Source organism: Ptiloglossa arizonensis, chromosome 1 (assembly GCF_051014685.1).
Source record: "Ptiloglossa arizonensis isolate GNS036 chromosome 1, iyPtiAriz1_principal, whole genome shotgun sequence".
In the NCBI taxonomy this organism is placed as follows: Eukaryota; Metazoa; Arthropoda; class Insecta; order Hymenoptera; family Colletidae; genus Ptiloglossa; species Ptiloglossa arizonensis.
In genome coordinates, this window is record NC_135048.1 from 1,188,487 (window position 1) to 1,202,562 (window position 14,076).

The 14,076-nt window shown below is 39.4% G+C and overlaps 1 protein-coding gene and 1 pseudogene across 1 annotated transcript in view; one reads left to right on the top strand and one right to left on the bottom strand.

Moving 5' to 3' along the window:
* Positions 1-14,076, bottom strand: part of Kn (EBF transcription factor knot) — a 153,762-nt gene that overhangs the window by 60,540 nt on the left and 79,146 nt on the right. The window lies entirely within an intron of this gene.
* On the top strand, positions 11,524-13,074 carry LOC143153697 (small ribosomal subunit protein eS1-like; annotated as a pseudogene).

The window sequence follows — 14,076 nt, forward strand, 5'->3', positions numbered from 1 at the left end:
TTGGGACACCAACCCTTTAAATGGCCATTTAAAAAATTAGGGGATACGATCTGGCTCTGGTTCAGGGAAGACGAACTGGTGCGGTTTCACGCTCCGTTGCCGCATCGAATTTTATTGCACGGGTTTTCACCGGCGAGACTTTTTTTCCTTGGTAAAATGAATTTCGTCGATAAATTTCGTTTCGTTTCGTTTCGTTTCGGTACAATGTTACTGTGAGTATACCGGTAATGGATCGATAAATTCAAACGATGAAATAATACAACTATTAATAAGACGATGCAAAACACACTATTATAACGACAGCGACTTGCTTCTAACTGCGTTTATCACTCTCTCTCTTTATCTCTCTGTTTCTAACACTGTATTCTCTCGATGCTGTTTTCGTACCGATTGTTCACGTCCAAGCCATAACTCATTTCATAATGCGAACCTCAATTTTTACGCAATGTTTTCGATACATACGCGTTACGCTCATTCTTCCGTACAAGTATCGTTCGCTTTCATATCGCATCGTTGTATACTCAATGATAACCGTATCATCACAGGTACATTACGAAAAATTGAGATTCGTATACGCGATTGCAAAACGTGACTCGTTTAAGAATTTACGGGGAAGACGATAATATTTACGCGGCGTTGAGAGGATACTAATAGCGTAGTCGATGGAAGGTACATACCGACATTGTAAATTAAGCGATTCAAAGAAGGACGCAGATACATACGCGGGCAGAAGAAGAAGAAGAAGAAGAAGAAGAAAAAGAAGAAGTAAGAGAAAAAGACTCGAGTCGCCTTTTTTTGCCTTCCTTCGTATTAAGCGATATCAAGTACCGTGCTGAGAAGTTAAAACAAGGGTATGTATCAACCGTCGTACTATTTGAGTATGTGCCGAGGAGTTGGCTGTTGGCTTCTATCGGCTATACCTACCTAGGTAATTGATTGAGTACGGAATATGTGGGTCAGGGTAAGCCGAGTATGTATTACAGCTACGTGTATGTTCTGTAAAATGAATTCAGTCTATTTTCTGTTTACCGTTACTCTCCATCGTACCGAACATATCGCAACGGAGTTGAAACGACGAACAAACGCGTTCTCGAACCAGTATCGTTCGGTAACCCGAATATACACGAGGTTTTTGTTTCGAATGTCATCAAATGCGAAAATTCGATTAAAAACGAAATCAATTCGCTAACTTGAAATTTGTTCGAACTTTTATCCATCATCGACTATCGTATTCTTCTCTACGTTACGATTACGTACATATACAACGGCTCAAAAAGGTATTCGTACGCTACATTGTAAAGATATTCCTTTTACCCGTAAAACTGATTTTGAAAAATGAGAAATTTTTTTAAGAAGGTGAAATCAAGTCTCGTAGGTATTGATGTCTTTTTTATTTTTTTAATGCAACAATTCTTGGATATCTTTCGTAACGGAACGATAGAGCGCTAAGAGTTAAACATTTTTCACACGAAAAGTTTTGTTCTACTTCGCACTGATACGAAGTTGTCGTATTGTTGAAAAATCGCTAAGAAAGTGGCACTTTCTAAAGGTTGATTTCACTCGCAACTGAAGAGAGCTTGCAACTACTTTCATTTTCTTTAAAACTTTGTACTCGCGCGAGATACGACAGAAATCTTCCTACAAAAAATGTTTACTTTTTAGTGCTCTCTCGTTCCACTGGGAAAAAATTCTCCAAAGTTTTAAGAAAACGAAGAAACGTTGAATTTTCGAATTTTGATTTTATCTTCTCGAGAACATTTTTCGTCGACAAGAGAAGTACGTCATATGCGACTCAGTGTGCTTTACTTGCTTACAAACTTTCATTAAAATCGGACTCGTAAGTTAGGGGAATTTCCTTATAACGTAGCGTACGAGTACTTTGTCGAGCCAGTGTACGTAGGTAGGTACGCATCGAGCGAGATTTTATATAGAACGTATAAAATATGAATTCGCAATATTGTACGAAAAGAGAAATAGATCCGTGCCATCTGGTCCATCTGTACGGCATGCATCGTTGTCGGTCGTGTCCTTCGTTCATCGGTAACACATGCAGAAGGAAACTCAATCTTGCAGGAAGATATCCAACACCGTTCCTGTTACCCCCGACCATCGTGCGGGCAACAACAGGGCAAAAAGCGTGCTCGTTGCTAACCCCTGTCGTCTATTCCTTTCGAAGGAACAATTAACCGAATTTGCGTTCTATCTCTATCGAATTACTAGATTCGTATTATCGATAAAATTGGCAATTTAGGGTAGAGGGTAGTACAGGCGCGGAAATAGGGTGAGTCGTGCGTTCATTTGATGCCGACATTGCCCGACATACACATCGGACATCTTGCGCGCGTGTGTTCGCGTCTCTTTGATTGTTCAAGTATCGACGGATTCGGTAAAATTTACTATTAAAAAAAAATGAAATTTATCGAGCGGTTTCTTTTCAGGTAATAGGTAACTACGGTACTCCTATAATTTCTCTGCGACGGAACAAAGTCGATTTTAATACTAGGTTTACAGGCCAGTTTGACGAATTTCTGACTCGACGAGCAAAATGACAAAAACTATTGCTATAATTTTTTTTCAAATTTACGCTGATTGTTATGGATGGGACGATGCGAATATGCCTATACTCGAATCTATTTCCCTTTCAGCTTTGTAATTTCAAAATTCTGCACGATGTACACCTATTTTCCCGGAAACTCGTCGTATCGACGGATAAGTTGCATTCATAGATAATTGTAAGAAACTGAAATTACTTCTCTGGTAACAAATGTAAGAGTGGTCGGAAAGTAGAAAAGAAATAAGAATCATAATTCAAAGAAAATATCTTGGGTCCGATGTCACCGAACCCAATATCGGACACGCCGCGGTTCGCCAGAACAAAGAATATATCATAAATGGTTTTCAACCATATTTGAAAGAAAGACACATTGCTGCAAATAACTTTTTCATCGGTATACCACTTACAAAACAATTACTTAGGCAAAATATAACTTTGGTTGGGATCGATCGAGCGAACAAATAAGAATTACCGAAACCAGCAAGAGAACGCAACGATAGAAATCGGATAATTGCACTATTTACCAAAGTGAACGAAAAGTAAAAGTATCGTTATTAAGGACAAAATATACACACGCGAAACTTGAGAACAATTACAAACGTTTTCCGGAAACAATTAAATTTGATTTTACAATTAGACCAAGTTTGGAGTAGATGTAGTCGATCAAATAGCGCGCAAATAAAGTGTAAAAGCGATATGAAGGCAGTATTTTTCCGTTGGCCTTTTCAGACTTTTTATCATTTGTTAGATTTAATAGTCATCGATTCTTGGATATCGTACAAAGTATACGCCGATTCGAAAATATTCAGAAAAGATTTCGCGTTTGAATCGGTCGAGGAAGTTAAATTTTAATAAAAATAAAAGTGACAATACTTGCATTAAGTGATGCGTTTAATCAACTTCTTTTTTTTTTTAAGACGATGCGTGGTTTCCTTTACCCGTCAATTTGACGGGTGTCCGTGGAAATAGGTATACAAGAAACATTCGTGAGGCCAGTGTTAAGAAGTATGTATTAGTCGAAAGCGGTGCTGATAATTTATCGAGATACGCTCGTTGTTTCAACGCGTCGTGTCTCGTGGACTGCTTCAACAGTTTTGGCCCGCCGCGACACGTAATTTCCAACCAGTCGCGATCTTTTTGGACAGGGTTATTCCGATAGAGGTAGCCAAAAACCCTGACAGTAGGAGAGGGACCAGTAGGGGGTGACTCAACGATCGTAGCGTTACCAAACTGTAGTGGTGTAACTTAATACACGGGGTGTATACGCCCCTCTCGCACACGTCGTTTAGCGTGCATGCCGCTATCGCCACCAGACGAGCCACAGTTAGCCTGTGCCGCGTACGTGTGCGTGTATCTGCGCGCTACGAATTAGTCATGGAGAGGCAATTCCCGATAATAAAATAAGAGAGGAGCGTAACCGATTATCGTGGTAACGAGCGTTGCAAAATTATCGTAACGGCCTGGTTCGCGATTATCGGGCACCGCGATCATCGCGATTCTTCGTACGCGCTATTGTTTTCTCTTGTACCGAGAGCTAGTCGATCGATATCGCTGAAAAGGATGGTTAATTAGTCACGATCGGTGCCCGTGTAATTTACGACGCGATGGCGTAAAGATAAAGGGATAACACCGTAAGCGGCAACTCTTTTTAATGTTGATCACGCGAGAGTGTATATTTAATAACCCAATCGTTCGAGTACTGAAATTCTTAATTCCGAAGTAAGAAACGTTAACGGGGAGAGTAAATCAATTTTACACGATATTTTATTCCGGTTCGGTAATATTGGCCGAAACTGGAGTTAACGAAACCGTAGACAACTTTTCCGTTAAAAGACCGGGGAACAAATTCCGGTAAACCTCGACCTCTCTGCATCTCTTAATTCGCCGAGCGACCCGATTAAACTTCTAAAAAATAAATCAAGATACACTGGACCTGCTGAAATATCCAACGACTCTACGGTGAAACGATGCGCGTACTTGAACGATTTGCGTAATAAATTGCGCGATACGAACGGTTAAGACAAAACTATTATGTACGTCTAAAAATTGTAATTGTTGCCTCTAATCGACAACAATCGCAAAGCTAGCACGAAACGGAACGATATATTATCAGAATGTCAGGGGTTTGTGCACGAAATTGAATAATTTGCAACACGAGGTTGCTTGCTCCTCGTTTCAATCCGATGTCCTGATCCTGACAGAAGCCTGGCTTAACGATAGTTTTTTTCCGACAGTGAGCTAGGCTCGAATAACTATACCATTTATCGATACTGCAGATCAATACAAATTAGTAGCTTCTATGCTACTGACCTTGATCGTTTCTCTGAATGGTGTCTTAGAAAAGGCATGGATCTCAATATTAAAAAATGTCACGTTGCGAGGTCCTCCCGTTGTTCCGAACCTTTTATCTATCTTTGCTCTCTTAGTAACTGTATTATCTCCCGAATAACAGAAGCAAAGGATTTAGAAATTCATTTCTCCTGTACCTTAGACTTTTTTAACCGTGTTTCTGAAATTGTTAACTCCGCCTGAAAAATTCTTGGTTCCATTTTACCTTTCTTCTGCGATTTTAATTCGATCCTTGCTAAAGGATTACCCTTGTTCGCCCGTTATTGGAGTATGTTCCGATGATACGATTCCCAAAAAGCCCTGATATAAGTGCATATATAAATTTAACCATCGAATGTCGATTTTTGATCACGATTACTCTGAAATATTAAATACGATCAACTTGGATACACTGTCTGCACGCAGAAGAATGTACTTGACCATATTTTTATTTTTAATTTAATCAATAATTACATCGATTGCTCCCCTCTTCTTGTGCAACTTGATCTCTAACTGCCAGATCGTGTACCAAAGCAGATTTTTATGTACAAAAGTCCAAATCTACATATGGATTAAAGAATCCAATCAATACTATTCTTACCAACTCTAATGCTCTTTATAACATTATAGATATTTTCTATGGATCTTTATACGGTTTCAAAAGCCAATTACGTATGTTTATTGGTTAACGTTAGTCCTTTTCGTACAATGCGTCTACGTCCCTTCTTTATTATATAGTGTATAATCCGTTTGTTTTTCTTAATTTAAAAATAATAATAATAATACCGTAACGAGCAACGAATTGCACTTATAGCAATCTGTAAACGAAACTCGATAACTGGAAGCTATCGTAAACGTCGACGATTGTTACTCAGATTGACGTACACCGTTTCCCCGTTCTCTTGTGTACGTCTTACCGCTAGAGGCGATGCCTTACTTTAGCTTACCCGGCACATTAACGGTAATACATGCACATAGCTGCAACAAATGCCGCATAAACCATACCGCGATCCACGTGGCAGCATAGGCGCAGAAGGGCACAGATGGTCGCCCTAGGCACTTACCAGTTACCACCATCCACCCCGCGCACTGCCCCCTCCGGTCAAAGGGATCTAAAGGGCCTTGGCTGGCCACTAACCGTATTTATTCACGGAAGGGTGGGGGAAGAGGTTGACTGAATTTACCGAACCGTCGGAGATAAGTCTTGCCTCGAGCACGAGAACCGTCTTAACACCGTGAAGCCTTTCAGGAGTCGGTTTAACCTTGATCGGTAATCCCGTCGAATCTCTCGAGCTCTTTATAACCGTGGTAAGTGTTTTCGTACGTCTCTCGTTTAAAGTATCAAGGGGTGATGCGGTCTGGCACTTTGAAAAATTTCTACTTTCGTTTTTCGCATTTTCCCATACGTTAGGTATTCGAACACACGCATCGAAAATATTTCGTACACATCGAACAGTTATAAATTATTAACGATTCACTGTCCAAGGTGTGGAATAGGTACGTTACGTACGAAGAGTGGCTGGATAAAAGTATTTCAACGCTGCTGTTGAAACATTAAACGATAAAAATATATATCGGGTGATGTTTGTTCAGTTGTATACAAAACATTCATTGTTAAATGTATGTTGAAACAGAGTGATCGGTATTTACATCGGATCTCCGTAGCAAATGCCAGGAATGACAAACTGAATTGATGGTAAGATATCGTTTGGTAAGTTTGCTGCGATAATCGGGCAAAGCTACTTACATTATCGATTCGAAAAAGTCCAAGTTCCATAAATGCGAGCGAGTAGTAATATTCAAATTTCATAAGGAAGGGAAATCTTGCAAAGAGATGGCTAATGTTGTACGTAGAAGTCGACGATCAGCTATATTGTAAAAAAGAAAGAAAATTGTAGAAAATATTGTAAAGAAAGCCCGTAAAGTCCGTTGGCTTTGAGGGTTGCTCGAAAGTTGACGTACCGAGAAGAAATATGCTTCGCGAAAAAAAACTTGCGAAAATCGTACTCATTTATTAATAAGAGAAATCAGAAAAGGGAACTAAATGGAGACAATAGTTTCCGAGATATCGTTGTATTCTCGGCCGTGAGGAAATTCAATATTTTTAATTCACGTTTAGTTGGCGTAATTATGTGTGGAGAGGAACCAACACCGATACGGAAATCCGAAATACACGATCGACGATAAAACACAAAAATGATTCTATCACACTGTGAAGTTATATGGGGGCAAGTGGTATAAAAAATGTAATATTTATAAATGGGACTTTAGATAAATGTAAGAGTTGCATATATCGAAGGAAAATTTTAAACAGAATGGGGAAAAATTAGTCTTGTCACAAAACTTTTACTTTCAGCAGGATAACGATCCAAAACGTACTGTTCGGATCGTATAGAAGTATAGAATACTATACGATGCATCTCACACCTTGAACACATCACCTTAGAGCCCAGACATTTCATCCCATTGAGCATTTATGATCATTTTACTCCAATTATGGTAGAAAATTAAATAATTGTGGAATGCGTAGCGAAACGTTAAAACAAAAGATTATAGAAATTAACCCACTGTTTGGAAGATTTAAGTCTCGGATATATAAAGTGTATATTAATGCAAGGTAATATATGAAAATAATCAGAAATAATACACTTGTGATATCTTTTCGATAGACATTTAGAATGAATTTTTCTTAACTTCTGCAAATCTTTCAACAGTTATAATGTTACTTTCAAAATGTAAGTTTAACATATATAATTTTTTTATTTAATGTCTTACTAGCGAAACAAATACATTAGAGACGATTATGGTAAGACGTTTCAAGTTTTGTCGAAAGTAAAGACAAAGGGATTATTATTACGAATAAGACGCGTGGGGGACATTTTGGAAAATAGTTACGATCGATATTAGATAAAAACGCAAAGAAAAATTACAAAATTGATGGAAAACCGTTATACCTATGTATACACGAAACGTGCCAATAGTGTATATTTAAAACTTTAAACGCGTTTTCGCGTTTCTCGAAATCGTGTTATTATATGCTTGACACGATTTCGTAAAATTTAGTGGACGGATCGATTTGATATTGTTTACATGACTACGTACGTGTAAAAAGTAAATGTCACTTTTCCGCGCCAACCACGGAAAATGTGATATTTTAAAATTAGGTTATGTCTTTAAATACCAAACTCGGAAATTTTTGCAAAAAAAAAAAAACGGCACGTTATCATCGAACCGCAGGGGTTTTTCTAATAATCCAGTTTACACCATTATTATACTCGTTTGAATTAATATTACGTCCTTGCCATTTTTTTACACCGAGTTATTGTGGGATTTGGAATTATAAACGCGTTGTAATTCCTGGATAACGTAAACGCAAGCAAGTTATACACCTACCTTGAAAACGATTATGTTCTTTTGTGTACAAGAATGTACTCGACTCGAAAAAATTTGTATAAATAATTCGGTGCAAAGTTTCAAATTGATATCTCGAATAGTTTTTGTTTCGTAAAATTCCAAAGATCTCTTACTCGTTGCGTGGCTAGACTGCATTATTCCCTTAAGGGGAGATTCATTTTTTCGGCTTATGCGACTCGTTTCATAGTTTAAAAACGCTTTTATAGATTAAAAACGATTTCGAATTATTTGCTTAATATCCAACGGAATGGATATTATCATGGCAGCAATACACGACTTGTAACTATTTAAACATCTGTGTATCAGTTGTGTAGAAATTTGTAAATCTTCCTCGAAGATGTATAAATATATGAGGAAAATCATCGATTAAAATATTTTCCAGTTTAAAAGAAAAAGAAAAAGGGAAAGAAAAATTATTAAAATTTAATTTAACATTAATATTAAAACAATTATACCGTATTGTCTATTCTCCGCTCGTAAAAGGCGTCGTTTGTCCCGCTGAGATACGTACGTAGGTATTTATAATACGTATGTTGCGTCTTTGAAAAGAAAGTGGGTGTAATCTCGCGTGTTTGATCATCGTTCGAATAAATGTAATCCGGCCGCTTTGGACGTTAGCCGTTATTTAATAACGACAGGACAGCCATGGTAGATACCAAAGGAAATATTTCTATACTCTGGTGTGTTCTATCACGCGCTGCTTAGTCGTTTATGTACGTATGTATGTACGTGTACGCACACGTATGCGAAAACGTACACGTACCGGATCACCACCGGCAAGTGGCCGGAGCAACAGATAAGTTTGATTTATTTTAATTTCTCACCGGCAACGTAACGGCCTTTCGTTGGGATTCCCCGCACTTTTGTGAATTATTGCGAAGTTATTTTCTAGCTTGTATTGATTTACGGCCACGGTTTCGGAGCACCGCGAACACTTTATCGTCGTTAGAGGTAGGTAAACAGGTGTACCGGGGTGGTTGAAAGGGTTGTTGTTGTTCGGAAGGAAAATTACCGTGGACGATTTATTTTTTCTTTTTCGACGAATCCGTCTTGCAAGGTAACGCGTACTTTGACGGTGTCGAAGGACCGACGTAAATAATCTACGAAGGAAAAATATCGACCGAATGGATCGCCGAAACGATTCAAATCCGGATCGCTCGTTCTCAACGATTAAGCATCGCACCTTCGATGCGAAAGGCTTTGATCGTGGCTTCCTCCGCTTCGGACAATTCTTTTTCACAACTAACAATGACACGGAACAAATGAAACAAAACAAAAGATATTTCATCGGATAATCTACGTAACATACGTCGAGATTTACAGCAACTTTTTCTTTCTTACTTGTTAGTTTCTCGACGTTAAATACCGATACAAGATAACGGTCGTATCAACGATTTTTAGTATTTCTATTTCTATTAGATTGTGTGCGTGTCTTTGTAATTGGAAGGGGAGGGGAGAAGTTTTTACGAATACACTCAATTCTCTATTTCGATTATTGTCGAGTCGATGAAAGCACCGTTGATGATCGAGCAATTTTAAAGAGAAATTCGAAACGCGTCGAATTAGCCGTTTTCCCCGCTCGAGGATATACTTACTTCAGCTTATCGAAGAGTGTAAAGAGTTTTGTACGTTTCTTGCGAATAAAAATAATATGGAAACGACCTCGATGCGAGTTAACGGCGATAAATTAACGTTCGCTCCAGCAAAATCACACATTCCACGAGCCAATATTATTAATGATAATATAATTCGCGAATCGCGAAGAATACGCGTTTAAATGTTCCGAGTACGTATTAGGTACGCGTGCAGATACGGAACAAGAAACGAAGAGTTCTCGAAGTAGATAGGGTGTTGGTTGCGTCGTTGTTTGTAATACTAATCGTGAAATTACTCCCTGCCTTTGTCATGCAGTTTCAAAGGACAATGAAACTTGCGTTATTTATTGATTCATTCTTATTGCCCGACCGTGATCAAATTTTTAGAGTACTGAAGTAATTTTGGAAAACGAAGTAAATCTTTAATAGTCGATCGTTGGTCACCAATCAATAGGATTCGATTAAGGTAAAATACGGTCCAGCAAAGCACGAGTGTGATAATATGATTATGGTAGAGTACGTAACGATGTGGTATGAAAGTGAGCGATGTTTGTACGAAAGAACGAGTGCGACGCGTATGTGTGAAAAACAATGCGTATAGAAATTAAGTTTCGTGTTACGAAATGAATGTAGCAAAGTATGATTCGCGCGATTTGTTTATCGAGGGAGAGGAAGGTATGTGAACAGTCGGTACGAAAGCAGTAACGGAGAACACAGGTGTTACAGAGAGAGAAAGAGAGAGAGATAGAGATAATCGCAGTTAGAAGCGAGTTCTATCTCGTGTGTATCTATAGTGTGTTTTGCATCGTCTTGTTATTTCATCGTTTAAATACATCGATTCATTATCCGTATACTCGCAACGACGAACGAGGGCTACGAAAAGTATAATTTTTTCAAAGAGCGTAGCGATTCGATGCGACACGATGTACGTAGTTACGTACTATTGAAAAACGAAAACATGCAACACTACCCACTGGTTATTATTTGTTAAATCCAACACGTCTTCTGTTCAAACGTAACAAAGGAAGGGAACGAAAGAAAATGCAACAGAGTGAGATACATCAACGGTGAACATTGGCGTAGACGTAAACTCAAGATATTTATTATTGTTATGCCTTCGAGCTTGACGTATTTGGAATGCCTGATCAATGGGTTTGGGGAAGTTTAGAGAATTGGAACTACTATCTTTTTTTTATCACATATTTTGCCTGTACGTTAATTTATACCGGGAGTTGTCGCTACAATTTTTACTAAATTATACGCTATTAAATTTTTAAAGAGAAAGACGAAAATGAAACAGTTCAATTCGTTCAACAATGTTCTCAAGAAGACTGCTCCGAAGGTTCTGATATGTTCCTCCGAGCATTGCAAGTTGCAAGGAACCATTATTTATTCGAAATCAAGAAAGAGATTTGCTTTCCTTTTTTAAATTTCTTTACGATCGCACCGTCGAAAAACCATGGGTGGTTTTAACGAGAGAGATTCGTTATCTCTAAGAGTGTAAGGTTAGGTTCTATTCTAAACTGTATCGGTACCTGAAATCAGTCGCTCTTTATGCATTCAGAAATGATATAACGCGAGCAAGGATATTGGAAATTTCTTAAATTAAAAATTAGTTTCTATTGTTTAATAATGTACAATATCGTGTAATAATCGCGTTACAAGTTAAAATAAAGTTTGATATCCTTCTACCCGAATCTCTCTATTAAAGACATTTATAATTTTACCAAGTATCGTTACATTTTATTAATGCAGCGAGACGATCCTGCGTCTAGAATTTTCTATACTTTCTAAATTTCTAAATTATCTTCTGATATTTGGTAATCCTACTATCGGGTAGGTCGTCCCGTAAATTCGTGGCGCTGTGTGTTTATACTTCTTACGTTTCGTAAACACACGGAGCTAGAAGGGCTTGGGCGATGCCACTGTTTTGCTTCGGGTTAGTTCGTGGAATGCATTCGAAAGCCACGGATCGCAAAGTTATAAGAATTTTATACGTGTACAGTATTCGATAAAATAACGAGCGAAGTGCGTGTACAATTGCAAGAAATAAAATTTCTGTCGTTTATGGAGAAGGTGTTTTATCGGCTCGTAGGTACAGAAAGTGGTTCGATCGATTTCGAAAGGGAAGTTTTAATCCGGAAGATGAGCCACGAGCTGGACGTCCAGTCAAGACGGACGAGGACACAATTCGTAATCTGATGAACGAAACGAGGAACTTGTCGGTACGAGAGATATCGCAAACGTGTCAAAATCGTGTATACATTGACATTCGAAGAAAATGGGAACGATGCTAGACGTACGTTAGCTTCGTAGATAAGATTAAAATATTATTTTATACGGTAGAAAAATAAACGTCACGAAGTTACGGGACGACCGAATGCTATGCAGTCCGATCGCTAAGAACCTAAAAAGTGGGGAGAATTGGTGGAAGAAGCGGCCGATTCTCCTTGTCCCTTGCGTGGTTTAGCTCGTGGGTAGTGTTTCGTCTTCTCGTTTCCCAATAGTGCCTATTGAATCACCTCGAATCGATACGCGCTCGATCGAGGTATTTAGTTCACACAAAGAACCTCGAAACAGAATGCAAGTATCGCGCGACTCGGCGAATTGGTTACACGATTCGAGAGCCGCGTTCATCGCAATACGATCGTCGTCTCGATCCATAAATTTAGGTTGATCGCAGAAAATGTTCAACGTCGTGATGTTTCGAACTTTCATGGTACGGATTCGACTACCGACGAATCGAGGATCACGGTTAAGAAGTGGCAGACTCTTATCGAAGTTAACGTCGTCGTGAAAACTACCAATGGTTGTCCTCTTAGAGTATTTTGTATCGGTTTCACGAAGAAAGATCAATCGAGAACCAGGCAGACAGGTTAAACAAATTGGGCGAAAGATGGTAGACACGATCGCAAATGACGTTAGAAAAAGTGATCCGAAAGGTGTCGTTGGCAAACTTTCGTCGGTTGCGAAGACGTTGAAAAGGACTCGGTAGAAATTTATTCACTCCACGATGTTTATATTCGCAAAGTCAGAGTATCGAAGAAAGCCCGTTTTGAACCGAGCAAACTGTTGGAATTCCGCAACGACGGTCTAGGTAGTAAAAGTGAAGAAGCGGGAGAAAGTGGTTGAAAAGTTCACCGAGCAGAAGGCTACGAACCACCTGTACAGGAATCTGTTTAAGGGTGTAATTCTCTTAGAACGTTCGATACGAAGAAAAGTCACGACTCGGTGCGAAATAACATCGAGAGGTTCTCGTTCGTGCGTAAAATACCACGCCAACGCTAAATATTCTTTCTGTCCCGAAGTCTTAATTTTCTCCGTATTCCTCTCGTCCCGCGCCATTTGGCAGGCAAAGTAAGCGGAGAATTAATCGGGACTTAATTACCAGGTTAGACGGGTACTTGTTGCAGTAAAGCGAAGGCGTCTAGTGTACGAAGCGTGTTAGGGTGCCGTAGCGTAATAAGATTCCCTTTAATGGCATTACACGCCTCATTGGGACTTGCCAAGTCCGAAGTTCCCGCGACTTTACGCTGTGTTTGACTTAACCGGAAGTTACCGTCTCCCGACCGACCACCGTACGAACAAAGTCGAACCAAGAGGTAAATTAAGTCTCTCGATGGATTACAAGTTGTCGAGGAAACGTCTCGGAACTTGCGCAAACATTTTTGAAAAACCTAAACTCTTGTTTAGGATAATATACTTGGAACGTGTCGATCGTTACGCGAAAGTACACGTAATACGTATTCGTATCGATATCGATACGAAACGAATTAAAATAAAAAGGAGAAGACAATATGAAGCAGGAAACATTAGCGGTACCGCGGAGCACGTTGGAAAGAACTCGAGGATACAAGGTGTTGCGGGGTACAAATGGAACGAGTAAGCTAGTATTTGCAATAGCTGGTAATTATAATAGCTACATTGCACGTAGAGATACGAGGCGATCTTCGAGATCGAAGGAAATAAGGTTGTTCGTCGATCGTAAGATGCGCGGTGGGGTGAGGTGAGGTGAGGCGAGGCGAGGCGAGGCGAGGCGAGGCGCGGCGCGGCGCGGGAATATGTTTTACGATAGCTACCGAGGACGTTTCTTCTTTTCGATGATCGTTCGTACCTAATGCGGTGCACCGCCGCCGTGAAACCGCCGCGTGACGTCCACCGAATTCAACGAGGCTGCTGAAACGA